We start from the raw sequence: 10,196 nt of genomic DNA, 5'->3' as shown, positions 1-10,196 counted from the left end.
TTTACTATCAAAAGAGCCATTTTCCCCCCTCCCACAAAATAAAATTCCTCTGGAGCCGCAAAACCAATTTACCCTTAAAATGAAGATAACACAGTGTATAACATTTTATATATAGTTATCCCCAAGCATAGGCCCTACCCCACATTTAGCATAAAACGCCTGACAATTGCATACCCGAAGTAATTTGCGATTTATTATACTTTATACTTATAGCACACAGTTTGTTGCATTCATGGAATTATAAAGCAACAAAAAGAAAAGTTTTGACTTTTTATTGCTGTTTTTACCTGTTATAACAAAGGAAAACCTCAAACTCTTATGAAGAGGAGAAAAAATACTGGCTGTGTAGACCGATTTTTAAATAAAACACAGAAGAGGAGACAAAACACTGGTGTCTGTGTAGACCGACTTTGAAATAAAACCCTGAACTATTCAGGTATATTTGAGTCCTTCCCTTATTTGTGGAACATTTATAAAATAAAAAGTAATCCACTTTGAAAAAAGACTACCATGTGTAGACCTACTTTGAAATAAAACCCTGCAGCTATTTGAGTCCTTCCCTTATTTGTGGAAAATCTATCAAATAAAAAGTAAATTTTTTGTTGTTCGCAAATTTCTCACCACATATCAGGCCTACAGGTAAGCCTGCATCGTTAGTCGTGAAAGCAAAGTAATCTGTCCACGCTGAATTAAACCCTCTATTTTCCTCAGACTTTCCTTTTTTTGGATTTATCCATGGTTAGCTTACTGGGGGGTCAGAAACTCAAGATTAGCCACTTGCAGACGGCAGGGAGAGGCGCGGGGTGTGACGTACTGTATATTTTAGTTGATGAAATATTTTTTCATTTCAGTGTCACAGTATGACATCGATCTCCAAAATAAGAAAGAAAATGTAATTTTTTCTTTTTAATTTGTATTATAATTTTTTGACCAGGGAGCCGCAGCTGATTGGCTAAAGAGCCACATGCGGCTCCGGAGCCGCAGGCTGCCGACCCCTGACTCAGTGTATTATCGAGTATAAATAAAGATTGAATGAATTACAGGGCAGAAAATACTGTGAATTAAATCTACTGTAAGTACAGTTGCTTTTGTATCATGTCCATAGCTCCGCCATTTTTCACCAGATTGCGACGCAGTTTTTTTCTAGACGTTCACAGAAAGGTAAAGAAACAATATAAGTTGTATTTTATGGCAATAACGTTCAGGTTTGTTCGACCTGTGAGATAATCACGAAAATAACATCAAATTCTTTTTTCACGTCAGCCGGCTGCAGTATGACAGTGGCTGGTGTGAGCTGGGCAGTGTAGTTTTATGGAATTTTGACGTCCATCGAAAGCCCTGGTCTCCTCTTTCTTAGGACTACAACAATTTCATAACAGCGTCATTTCCTCACGTCTAAATCATCCGGTATAAAAAGAAGATTTTTATGAATTAGTATTTCCGTTCCCATATTATTGCTTGTAAAGCTTGAGAAATAAATCTATCCTACCCAGTCCCTCTTGGGTTTTTTGTGCTCCTCATCAGACAAATGAGTTACCTGTAAGAAGGTAACAGTGACCATTTCCTTTTAAAAATATTTAAGAACTCTTTTACGTTTGATTGGGTGACCCAAGCCTCTGACGTTAAATGTCATCACATTGAGTGTGTTGGCCATACTGGAAAGTGGATGTTATGGTTGAGATGTTTGAAACAAATAAAAACAACAAGCATACAAGACAGTAGGTAAAAAATGCATGGGCCCTTCCACCCCCCTTCCCCCCACCCGCTCCCAAAACCCCACAGCCTAACCCCCAACTGACTAGGCAAACCCATAATACAGTAGAACCCTTAATTTATCTGGCGGATGGTAAATGCCCATCAACAACGCACGGTATATTAAATTTTTTTTAACAAATTGTAATAGGGAAATTAAATTGCTTATATCCCTGAAATAGTATTTAGCTCAAAAAAAATAGTGTGTGCAGGTACAAAAAAAAAGTGAATTGGAGGGCGTAGTGGGCAAGGCGCTCGCCACGAAATCTGGAGACGCTGGGCTTGCCTGTTCGAGCCCAGCGCTCCACATTTGCTTTCAGTTTAGCTGGTTGTCCATACTAATACACATTGGCCGTATTAGGGGGTGGGAAACTGATGGGTGGGGATCGGGCGTTGTGGACAGCGACTCCTACAGGTCGGTTGGTGCGCCTGCGCAGTAGAATCAGGAAGTGTCGGGGGCAGCGTGAGCCTCCCACGCGTTACTCCTCGCCACTGAGAGATCGAGCTGCGCAGGTGAAAAGATGCGACTGCTGTTACCTCAAGTACCGGAGGGGACTTGTGCTATGTATGACTTAGTCCACATTGCAGCCGGCTTGTGGGAGGCAAGAAACAGCGTTCGTGACAGGGGAGGGTTGAATTGGATGTTACGAAATTGGGATGGGAGAAAATATAGAAAATGGGAGAAAAAGTAGAGTTTGGTAGAGTTTGGGATGATAAGCTCCTTATTTATGCATAAAAACAAACAAACTCACCCCTTCTTTTATTAAAGCAAACAGTTAAGTCAAACCTGAGCATATGTAGTTTATCTGGGATCGATATTACGCTTGAATGCCTCGGGTTTTTGCGGCTGGATCTTTCCTTGTGCAGCACACTAGCTGCATGGGTAACAGAACCCACGGAAGGTCCCGACGTCTATAGAAATCCTGGGTGTAGGAGCGCTTGGACCCGTCCTGTACGATGTCTCGTTGTTTCGTGGACTGTACGACAAAATCTTTATTTTGATATTTGAGAAAGCGGATGAGCAGAGCTCTATTTTGGTTAGGATTTGTTGGTGACAACAAACCCATGTGATGGACTCTTTCCAGTGTGTAGGATTTGTCAGGACCTAAGTTGGGTAGCATGGTTTGCACAAACTGCCCTCGGCTCCTTCATTGAGACCGAACATCTGTATGTTCTTCTTCCTCGCCCGGTTCTTCAGGTCATCCGACTTTTCCGACATTTCAACATAAGTAATCCGTTTTGTAGGCTTTTATTATTAGATTCCGTCTAGCCTATCTTCTATTGTAGCTATGTGGGTCTTTGCGGCCTCAATGTGTTGTTTGTTGGCTGTTACGGCTCGCTTGATATCAGACAGATTGTTCTCCACTGCTGTGATAGAGTTAGCCAAAAAAAAACAGCGATTATTTATAGGCTACCATCCAGCTTTGAGCCAAACTCTGAGTAGAATGCTTTTAGCTCAGTTAGCAACTCGGCTAAGTTGGCCATGTTGCTAGCTTCGATGTTCTTGACCAGCAAGTTTATCTTTGCAGAACGAGTGTTTGCCTTGCATGCTTTAGTATAAATGTCACACTCTTTTTTGACATAGTCAAGTCAGAGGTTTAGGTCAGGTTTGTTAAGGTTTGGAGGAGTTTTATGTGCAAAGTTGCGGCCATCTTCATCAGGGTCATGAGCACCCCCTACCCATGATACTTTTTAACCCTTACACGGCAGCTGGGATCACAAGATCACGCGATAATCCAACTCGCCAGGCTTCAAGCTATGGACTTGTACCCACAGTGGTTCTGACCTATCAGTGTCCTTTGAGGAACTACTGGCGGCTACAGGCAAACAACTATTTTCTTAAAAGTGCCGGCACTATTATTCAAAATAGATTATATTCTTCCTGCGTCATTCCACTATAGTGAAATAGGATGTTACACGTTGTGCTGTTTATTTCCTTCACAGAGACTATTAGTATCCGCCGCTATCCGCTTCTTCTTATTATTTTTTTCATCTCAGAGACGCACTGTCCTTGAGATTATATTCAGAATAAAGCTTGCATGCTGTTCTGTATAGAGCCCTATTCTTTTCACCCAGACACACCTACCCTAGATTCCCAATGTCATTGTGCTTTCCCTCTATCACAACTGAGAGGATGTCATGGTTTAAGATGTGATGTAGGTAAAAAATATCACATGTTTCTTATAATCCTTTTCCATATGGGGTAATGGCTGTTGACATCACTCGTGGTGACATCAGCCATACAAAAGGAAACTACTCAGAACGTGTTCAGCTGAGGTGTCATTCCATTATGTTGCCTTGTGCTTGACAGCTAAACAAGCGTGGATGAGGTGGACCGTACATGACACAGTTAGCTGGTTAAATATGCATGAGCCGCCCTATTGTCCTTTCTGCCACAGATGACAGGTACGGTCTAAGCCACGTGTAAAACACTTGGGTAAGAAGAGGAACATCAGAAAACAACTTCAGTCAGTGAACACACTATGACTACGTCAGGAGATGTGGGATTAACATACAGGTTGAGAAAATGCATTGGCTATCTGAGAAAAGAAAAAGGATCTGACAGAAATGTTTGTTTTTATCCCTCATTCAGGCCTGTGGATCCTCTATAGCTGGTTGTTAATGGCACCTGTCATTCTCATGCAAGTGGTGTCAGTGGCATCCAAGAGCTTCAGGTTCCAATGTCAAACTCTGGAAACTTGTGTATTTTCTCAGCTTATATTAGCAGCTGCTCTGCTCCATCCCTCTGTACGTCTGGTATGACTGATGGATCCGGTCCCTGCTCACAGGCTGGCCTGAATAATGAATGGGGGTCTGCAGCAAAATCGCCATGCTTTCATCTCCTCACCTTTCCAAATGTCACCAGTGGTTCACAGTAGTTCCGCCCTATACTGTATGTAATATTTTACAGTGGAGGGACAGTATACAGTAGGGTCATTACCCATCACCACACCAAAAATTAAAACAATTATATTTCAGTTGTAAACCATTGTTACTGTGTAGCAATCGGCCCACCACCAACATAACTAGTACAGGTGTCTCACATTAGCTAAGTTAGCAATAGGTTTTAGGTAGTCGAGGTAAGAGGTTGGCTTTATCAAAGGCTAGGTTTAGCCTAACTAGCCTCCTATCCTAACGCCAATAACGTATCAAGGGGAACTATCTTATAAATGGCCTTTTCCAGTGGTTAGCATTGTTTTCTAGCAATGTGGGGTTGTACCAACACTGACTAGATATGAAATTCTCATTCAGTCCCACTCCTCCACTTCAGTTGATACAAGATCCTCCCCCAGTGAACTAAGCCATTCAGAATTGCCTTGCTTGTCTACGTAGAGATGCTGATTTGCATATCTTGATTTGCATATCTAAGCTCCGTCTATGGTTGTAGCCACCGCCCACAATCAACAATTCGCTCAACAACGGAGCAGTGGGAATAATGCGGAAGCGGTTTCCCTGTCACTTCCTCTAAAGAGAGAGAGAGAGCGAGGGAGAGAGAGAGAGGGAGAGAGAGAGAGGGAGAGACAGACAGATAGAGAGAGGGAGAGAGAGGCTCTCATACGGAGAGGCTCTCCGAGGCTCTCTGTCTCTCCCCCTGCATTTACACACAATCGCGAGTCGCGTGTCGAGCCGCTCACACACGCGCACACGCACACGCACGCTCACGGAGCGATCTCTCCTCTCTCTCCCTCTCTCTATCTGTCTCTCCCTCTCTCTATCTCTCCCCCTGCATTTACACACAATCGCGAGTCACGAGTCGAGCCGCTCACACACACGCACACGCGTGCTCACGGAGCGATCTCTCCTCTCTCTCTCTCTCTCCCTCTCTCTATCTGTCTCTCCTTCTCTCTATCTCTCCCTCTCTATCTCTCTCTCTCTCGCGCTCGCTCGTTCTCTCTCTCGCTCTCTCTCGTATGTATCACACTGTGTGGGTGACTGTCACTCAAAGCGCATTGCTAGTATGGGCGGAGCCCAGCCAAAAACAGCTTGGAATCTTGAATGCAGAAAATGCTGCTCGAAAGTACTTGATTAGAAATACAAAACAATGAATTTTTTTGAAAAATAAATTACAGATGTGTTCCATAGACTCACAGGAATTGTGTAAAATTACCCAAATAGTGAAAGAAATAGTTTCCTATACAGTAGTTGGTGTGTTTATGATAGGTCAGATATCCCAGACCATGTATATTTTTACCACCAAAGTTAAAAATAAATTGGGGAAACACTGGTACAGGCCTTTATATCCAAGAGGAGTTTGAGGTAGGAATACAGACCTTTTCAAAAGAAGTCTGTTGCTAGGGAAACAGCTTGGGCGGCAGTGTATTACGGTCAGCTGTATTAGCAAACAATACAACAGAAAACACACTGGGGCCAAAATATAATGTTTATGAAAAGGTCTATAGGAATATGTAGGATCTGATAAAACAAACCAAATGTTAAGTATGGATTTAGAAAGTATGTCAATGAGTAATGTGCGTGTGCGTGTGCGTGTGCGTGTGCGTGTGTGTGTGTGTGTGTGTGTATTGCACCTGCTGCCTCAGGTAATAAGTTAATGTACATGTAACGTACCACTAGACCACCTCTCTCCATGGAAACCCGTGGGGAAAATGGAAAAAAGGCTCCCAGGATACACAGGTGACTAATGTTTAAAACCAAACAGGTCAAAGTTCACCTGACAAACGGCTGTGTAGAGAAAGCAGCCAACCTTACCTCAGATCGAGTGGGACTGACCAATCAGATGTCTTTATATCTGCCCAGATAGACGTAATAATATGGAGCCACCAGACCACTTCAACTCCTTTAAAGGGGAACTATCTTACTATTTCTTTCACTATTTGGGCAATTGTGTGTAAATGCAGGGAGAGAGATAGAGAGAGGGAGAGACAGATAGAGAGAGGGAGAGAGAGAGAGGGAGAGGAGAGATCGTTCCGTGAGCGCGCGTGTGCGTGTGTGAACGGCTGGACTTGCGACTCGCGATTTTGTGTACAAGGCTAACATAAAACACTGCATTCAATTGTGGACATCTTGGTTGGCAAACACTGGTGGCCGTAACATTGCACCATATTACATATAGCCAGTAAAGACCACTAGACACTGAGCGAGCAGCCTGCCAAGAGTGGTAACATGACACCTTTGTCAATGGAGGAAGTCATTTATAGATTTTAGGAACTGAAACCATGTCCTTGGAAATAATCTTCACTTCTAATTCATTAAAGGACAATCTTGCCTTGGTAAAAAAATTATCAGTGAAGAATGTGGTCGTTATTTTTCGGGCAATTCACTACTGTTGGTCTCCAGTGTATCTGGATATGTTGTAAACACCACATAATGATTTGACACCACATTTAAAATGCCAAGACTGTAGGAATGACTTGGGACCCACGTGTCAAAAACACTGGTGTTATCCTTTAAGAGAAAAAAACTGGAGCCCTAGAGTAAGATCTCAGTTTCTACACATTCATTAATTTCTCCATACGCCAAATAGCTACAAGGTGTTGAGAAGGAGGTTAATAATTATCTAACAAGCATGCACCTGGAAGTCCATTTGGCAGCTTGGCCAGTGTCAACCTTAGTTATTACTTGAACTGTCCATGGTGCTGAACGAATAGGGAGCGTGATTCACTGTGCGACAAATTTCATTCCCAAGCAAAATATGGCATTGCTTTGGTTGTTAATTTAATTTGAGGGAATTCTATAAGCTGTTTTTACGTCAGCCAAGACATAATAAGTTATTCAATGCAGACTATTAGTTGCCATGGGAGAGGCTTCTCCTCGTTCCAAAGTGTGAGACAGTCTTTAGGCTATAAGAGGAATTATGCAGGCTTAAATATGACACATGGAGCACACACTGGCAACAACACAAACAATTGAATCCCCATCTCAGAGGCTCACAGATGGGCAGGTTTTCTCTATCGATTGGCGGACAGGACTTTTCTTCTTCCTTTGGTGAATATTCACCCATGTGTTTTCACACATCAAGAATCAAGAATCAAGAGGTTTATTTGTCACATACATACCAGGGCATACAGTGAAATGCGGGTGGTCATGCCCGCATTGATTGTGCAAAATACAACAATAAAATAGAATAAAATAGGCATAGAAAAGAATTTAATAGATAAGACACAAGATATACATGGTAAAAAAAAGACATGCTAGGTTCCTGAGAAACTGGTTCTTATATACACTACTATGCAATATACAATTTACAATGTTACCTCTTAATGGATCTAAACTATACAGTGCCTCCTTCTTTTAAAGTGTTTCTAAATATTCATTTTTTTTAAAGTGGCATTTTGTTTAAAGTGATTGTTTTAGCGGTTGCCGCATGAGTGGTGTGTGTGTGTGTGTGTGTGTGTGTGTGTGTGTGTGTGTGTGTGTGTGTGTGTGTGTGTGTGTGTGTGTGTGTGTGTGTGTGTGTTCATGTGTATTTGTGAGTGGAGAGTTCAGTGTTCAGTGTTCTGATGGCCTGGGGGAAGAAGCTGAGCCGGAGTCTCTCTGTTCTTGCAGCGTGTGACCGTAGGCGCTTGCCTGACCGCAGCAGCTTAAACAGGCTGTTGTTGGGGTGGTGAGGGTCTTTCATAATTCTGCAGGCTCTGGATTTGCACCTCCTGTTATATAAGTCCTGCAGGGGTGGTAGTGCAGTACCCGTAGTACGCTCAGCTGAGCGCACCACTCTCTGGAGTGCCTTCCTGTCCTGTGCCGTGCTGTTTCCAAACCAGGCAGTGATGTTTCCAGTCAGAATGCTCTCTACGGCCCCGGAGTAGAAGGAGTGGAGTATCTTCCCCGATACTCTGAACTTCCTTAGCTGTCTCAGGTCACGTGATAGAAGCGCTGTTTGGCCTTTTTCACCACGGAATCTATGTGTGTAGACCATGTCAGGTCCTCTGTGATGTGGACTCCCAGGTACTTGAAACTGCTCACCCTGTCCACGATAGCCCCGTTTATCCACAGCGGCATGTGTGTCCCCTGCTGTATTCTCCTAAAATCCACAATCAGCTCTTTGGTTTTACCAATGTTCAGGAGTAGGCTGTTATCCCGGCACCAGCGTGCCAGTTCATCAACCTCCTCCCGATAGGCCTTCTCATCATCGTTAGAGATCAGCCCCACCACCACCGTGTCGTCCGCAAACTTCACTATGGAGTTGGAGCTGAACCTGGCCACACAGTCATGTGTGTACAGTGAATACAGCAGGGGGCTCAGAACGCAGCCCTAGGGGGACCCGATACTCAGGGTGATTTTGCTGGAGGTATGACCCCCCCACCCTGACTGCCTGGGGCCTGTCACTTAGAAAGTCCAGGATCCAGGCACTCATGGCGGAGCTCAGACCCAGATCGATCAGCTTGTCAACCAGTCTGGTGGTCAACCAGTGTTGATCAAACTGTATCAAAGACATGTCATAAATCAATAATGCTAACGTGAATCTGTGTGTTTAGTGAGGAGGAATATTTCTAAATGTGAAGAGTGAAGAGGAAGAGTTTCTGTGTGTGGTTGCCATTTCCCAGTAGTGATTAATTTCGAATGCGGCCCACAAATAAACAGCTCAATAGGCATTGCAGATTGAAGAAGCTGTATGTTAACTGATTGTTTAATTCCGTTCACTTGTGATTGCAGTTCTGGCTTCTGTTGATTAACTAAACCTTGTGAACTAGTAGGCAGGTCCAGCAGCTGGCATGCAGGAGATCTTCACCACTCTGGAAAATACTGTTCATAAATTGTGATGGTAATGTTATGGAAATGTTATCTATGTCCATCTGTGTTTTAAATCTCTGTACAGCTTGACTAGTTTAATATAGGTCAACTAGTATAACAGCCCAGACACTAGGCTACAGAGTCACTGTCTCTTTAACAACAACCAAGGTTAGGAGCATTTGGCCTCTGGTGTGAAAGACATAACAATAACACCGCCTAGCCAAGGCCTTGTTTATTTCATTTCTCCCCCTTGGGAAGATTTTGTTTACCTTTCTGTCATATCTGGATGTCTAATGTACGTCATTTCAATTATGTATTTAATCTGTGTCTGACCAGACCTCTTGGTCACTTTCTGGTCAGACGCTTGTGTGTACACATGGTGTGTCTCTCTATAAACTGATCTCTGTGGAAGCACAGATATTAAACCATGTTCTATGTTTTTATAAACAAATGACTCAATCTCATTTCTACAGTTCACTGTCGATGGCTCATTTTAAATATTCCACAACAGTAATCAGGGAATCGACAGCAATGCTTTAATAGAAATATATATAGAGAGAGACCCTTAATTTTTCCTGTCAATCTGCCAAGTGGCCTTCTTGTGTGTCAGGCAGCCCATTTGGAGATATATGGGATGCAACCAGACAGGCATGAGACAAACTGTACATTTACAGGCATTCAGAAAGCATGACAGAAGAGCCACTGCCACACAGCAATGACTCCTCAAAGCAGCTCGACAGCTCCTGAAATACACTTGT

The sequence above is a fragment of the Notolepis coatsorum genome, assembly GCF_963971535.1.
Source record: "Notolepis coatsorum genome assembly, chromosome: 6".
NCBI classification, from domain to species: Eukaryota; Metazoa; Chordata; class Actinopteri; order Aulopiformes; family Paralepididae; genus Notolepis; species Notolepis coatsorum.
This window is presented reverse-complemented; position numbering follows the sequence as displayed.